Source organism: Acyrthosiphon pisum, chromosome A1 (genome assembly GCF_005508785.2).
Source record: "Acyrthosiphon pisum isolate AL4f chromosome A1, pea_aphid_22Mar2018_4r6ur, whole genome shotgun sequence".
NCBI classification, from domain to species: Eukaryota; Metazoa; Arthropoda; class Insecta; order Hemiptera; family Aphididae; genus Acyrthosiphon; species Acyrthosiphon pisum.
In genome coordinates this window covers 136831806-136837133 of record NC_042494.1, presented here as the reverse complement: position 1 = coordinate 136837133, position 5328 = coordinate 136831806, and the positions used below count along the sequence as shown (strand labels likewise).

General features: G+C 32.7%; 1 long non-coding RNA gene across 2 annotated transcripts in view; it reads left to right on the top strand.

Moving 5' to 3' along the window:
• Positions 1-385: 385 nt before the first annotated feature.
• LOC100575511 overlaps positions 386-5328 on the top strand; it is a 5414-nt gene continuing 471 nt past the window's right edge. The window contains exons 1-3 of one of the 2 annotated variants that reach the window (XR_119114.4): positions 386-1140; positions 1208-1342; positions 1418-3319. This is a non-coding gene — a long non-coding RNA (uncharacterized LOC100575511). Of the gene's footprint in view, positions 1141-1207; positions 1343-1417; positions 3320-5328 lie in introns of those variants that run through there. The other variant, XR_003839198.1, reaches the window with a different exon arrangement.

Below are 5328 nucleotides of genomic sequence, written 5' to 3'. Positions count from 1 at the left end.
TATAATTTCAACAATTATTATTACTTAATTTATTAGATTTTGAAAATTGTTTTAACTAAAAAAAAAGTTTCTTTGTATTTTTCACTGTACATTTGTTAGACTTAGAGTTATTATAATTTTTAACGTTTAGAAAACTCCGTGTTTTTTTGGAAATTTATTATTTTAATATTCTCTAGTTTTTCTTAGTTGGGTTCTGTGAAATGGCACGTTTTTCCCGAAATTTTCCAAAATTTGGATATATATTTGGATTACAATATAATAATATCATGTTCAATAAATTAAAACTTGATTATTAATTATATAATTTGTAAACCTATATTATATTAATTGTAACGATAATTTGATATATTTTAATGAACATTCATGTACAATATAGTCAATATTACATATTATATTATTTATACCACGTCGGCATTTCAAATGAAATGAAATAGCATTCCAGTCACATTTAGGTTATTCAAAGAAAAGTCATTTTCATATTACCTTAAGTATATACTTTCATAATATTTTTCGCAAAGAAATCTGAATTCGTATCGTGGTAGTTTTTCTTATGATGACCTATATTTTTAATTTTGCGTGAGCTGAAGCGGGATATTTTTATTTCGACCTATAAATTATGATATGAATACATTAAATTAATCATTAAGTATATACTTTGTAATCATATTCGAAAGTTTAGATGAGCGGTGTTGGACAGAGTAATATTTTGCGAGCTATTTCCCTCTCGCCTTCCCCTTTGACCGCTTTCATTAAACGCTTCCTGCTCTAGTCTGCCTATACCTACCGTCCTCGCGGTCGCACTCAACTGATAATAATTTAACTAATTAATTAATCAATATAATATTAGATATGCAATAATATGCTGCGGTAGCTTATGCAGTCGGCCGTCGTCCGTTTGCACAACAACCAAAGATCATACGCCGCAACGAGGCAACGGAGAAAATAACAACTTGTATAATATAATATTTTACAAACTATTTATGATAATAAAATTACATTATGCGTTACACCTAAGTCGAATATACATTGTATATTATCATAATCGCGAGTAAAGCTCATAGACTACAGCTCGGCGATCGATCAGCGGCCATAGCCGTCATAACCGGAAACGTTTTTATTTCGTGCAATCTGTACATACACGTAAGTACCTACCTGTCGACGTGGTAATATCATAATATAATGTTTTATAATATCATAAATCACATAGCAGCCGAGAAGTCGAATCACCGTCTTCGTTGGCGAGTTGTACTAGCCGACTCCGTTAGTCGCAACTATATACCAGCAGCTGCGGGCTGTACGCGCATCGCGTCAGTAACCTAAATATACCACTGTACCAGGCTAGGTAATAACCGTGGCCGCTATACTTACAACCGTGATATCACGATGATAATAATAATTTAATTTCCATATATTATAGTATATCGGCCGTCATGGATAAACGCGATTTGGCCGACGACGCAACGACGAACTCGTCGGACCGCAAACAACCGCTCAGGACGACCGTCAGCATGCCGATACTCGGGCAGAGGACGGCAACGAATAACGACGAAAACCGGCGCGAGAGACGTCCGCTGGTGGGCAAAATGGATGAGGTCTCTGCACTGCCCGACGGCGGAGACGACGAAGATCTGCCGAGGCCTGCTCTGACCAAGTCGACAAGCTGCTATCAAGTGCAGCCGTCGTCCAACAGCAAACCGTCCCGGGCCCACGACCTATGAGACTTTTATCCGGCGACTCGTCGACGTGATATCATAATAAGAATATGAATTATATAGACATATATTATTACGATACGATGTATAAACAACGAAAAAAAAATATTAATATATATAACCTGTAAGCAATATAGGTTCAACAAACAAAATCTGTCGAGTTTTTATTTATTTCTAAGCTCCGCCGTTTCCCGACGATATCCATCCAAGGACGGGCGTACCTACTCCAACCCCATCCGTTTCGTATTTCACAAGCATTTTTTCACGCAATTAATTATAGAGAATTGAATTTTCCGGGTTAACCGACGAAGTTCAAATTAAGGTAACGGTCTTAAAAATTTATTCGAGTGCTAAACATATTTGCTTGGAAAAATGTACGAAATTTGAAATGGGTGGGGAAATGTGTACCAACCAATGTGTTCATGGAGGATTCGTTTATACTTTTATACAATAGTACAATACGAGTAGTAGGTACCTACGAGTCCGGCTTGCGTAGGTATTATAGAGTAGAATCTATCTATATAATAATATTCACACTATGCAGTCAACATCTATGGTTGTAACTATTGGTATGGAGGAGAGGTTCGAAGGGCTTAGCCCTAAAAATACAATTTTCCTACCAAAAGCAACAACTGCAGATATCGCTCGACCAGTATAAACAAAAAGAAGAAAAGCGTGAGTTGATGGACTTTTTTATTCAAATGGTTTATAAACCATTATTAATGCACTATACAGTTATAATAGTATATTAGGTAATATGGTCTATGAAACCAAGTACAACCGTAAAAATGAATTGTAAACTATAGGTACCTACTGAGAGGTTAATTTTGAAATATTTCCGAATTGGTCACCTTTTGCGCAATTATAGGATCGGAAATCTCATTGTACATAATATTATTATTATATAGTTAGGCGCTGTGCAAACACATTTTTATCTGCAGCTGTTATTGTCGAACTTGACTTTTAGGTGGATGATACAAAACTATTTGCAGACTACGGACCTTTAACCGATGATAGATTGCTTTAATAATTATTGGCCGATGTAGGTATTAAAATAATTATATTATACACTTATCTCGTACCTACGTATCGAACATTCGTTGCGTTTTAATGATACGAAGACTGGTCGACCTCTGTATAGCTGTAGCCCACGATTCGAAATATTATTATATTATATTCGCTTATTCACGATATTTCATACTTCACGTTTAATAATTTAATAATTTTGATTAGTTCGGCAATTTGGCAGTACGGCCAAATTGTTCACGGTGGCACGAAGTGTACCAAAAAATATTGTAATAAATAATAATATTTCATGTCTGTGTGATAGCGCAATGACAAGTAAGACGTCCCATTTTCCCGGCGCCACCAGCTCATATAATGTACAAGTACGATAACATATTATACCTATAATACCGATAACATCATTTTGGCAGCGTGCAACGTAGCCAGCAGACTGCCAGCGAGACTCTACCTATTTATTAGTTGTATAATGACAGTACAAGTATTATGATAATATATTATGTTATCGTTAAATTTAAATTTAATTACGTTTTTTTTTTTAAATTATAATATTTTTCTTTTTTCGGAGATTTATCCTAAATAAGGTTTGGACCGAATCGTTTGGTATAATACCGTGTGTCCGCAAGAGAAAGGTTCGCACTCTGTATAACTATCGCAGTTACTTACATTACACGCAGTACCCTATATACATACTTTTGAATTCTGGACATGAGCCCAAACTATATTGGATCATAAATTCCTATAACTTACGATTGTTTAACTCTTGTAATTTGCGCATGCGCAACAACTTCACTTTTTCTGTGTACCTACCTTGTTTTCGTGGACAGACGGTATAGTCTTGCAGTTTCCAATATTTTCTACACTCCTCATCTAGTATAATATTTGTGTTATTATTAAAAAAAAACAAATCAAATCACAAACGATGATTTTTCTCATTAAAACTTATTCACCTATACATATCATTATCATTATTATAATATATTATACCGATGAGCACTCGTAATGAACGACAAACGTGTGAAATTTAAAATATAATAAATATTATATGTTTTATAAAAGCGCATCAATATAATATAATAATATATGAATATACCATATACAGAGATAAAGTTAATAATCATTATTAGTATTTACTATAGGTACCTCCCTCTATCTATTATTATACAGAAATGCAGTATTATCATTATAATATTATAATGTGTGTAATGTGTATTTTACAATCATAAGTTATATTCCTCTCAATATTATTGATACAATTATAATATTTATGTTATAATCATAATATTATATTGGTACAGTGGTACACATTGATCTGCGGTTATCGATGCGTAAGTTATAAGTACCTGCAGCTTGCAATAAATGATTATAAATATATACATATAATTAAATGAATTATTTTTACCTAGGACCTAGGTACATAAATTAAATCAAATCAATTAATTAATCATTATTATTAGGTTTAGCATTTATAGTACTACTAGCTGATCCCGTGCACTTCGTTGCTCGATAAATGTATCAACTCTAATGACTCAAACTTTGTTCACTTCGTTATTTAATATTCGGTGTATGGTATTCAAAATTAATCTTAACTTTTCTGTTGTAAGTGTGTGATTTAACTCTAAATTATCAAAGTTATACCAAGTTTGTAATTTTTACTTAATTCCACCTACGGTTGATTAATATAATCAATTTATACAATATCTTATTGCTTTCTATATGGATACAACACTATATTATATTGTGACGCCAGGAGACTAAACAAAGCCCGCGGTATATGAATACAAAATTAAAATAGTATACTTACCTACCTAATATAATATTATACAAAATACAAACTATATCATAAAATACTTAATATTTTAATGTTTTTTAAATATCATGTCACAGCGACCAACGTGAATTGAAATATATCAGCAGGCAACAGGAATAAGCTGGATACCTATCATGCATGCCAACTGTGATGTACCACAGATACATATTTTATTCAAAGTGTACCCCTATATAATTTTACAGTTGCAGTATGCACTTGATAAGGGTACAAACAAACATTTAATATTATACTTTTAAAACATATGAATGTATTTTGTCGGTACCTATATAGATCTAAAGTAAAAAAAATTGTTATACCTGGCCCACTTCTGCATACCTATCTACTAATGTAGATACGATGAAAATCAAAGTCCATTTCGCAGCGATTATCCGTTAAAGCGAAGCGGTTGGCGCGTGCTGGGCAGCAGGTTAGTATACGGGCAAAAAAGCTAAATAATATCATAAAGTTAAGGACGACGATATCATAATAGTTTAACATAATAATAATATGTAACACGTTAAGAGGACGCCACACCTTCATATGTGGTCTCAGTCTTACAAGTGCGTAACATACCAAATTTAAGCTCAGCATATCATGTAAAAATTAGAGTGAATTGACCTATTATCAAATTTAGAAGCAAGAATATTATCTAGGCAATCACATAGGCTTTTTATTATATTTTAATTTTAAAGCGAGTTATGAGTATTTAAAGTATTTTAAAATTGTAAGTTGTTTGTACATCTTAAAATACTCATGACTTGTTTTAAAATTAAAATATAATAA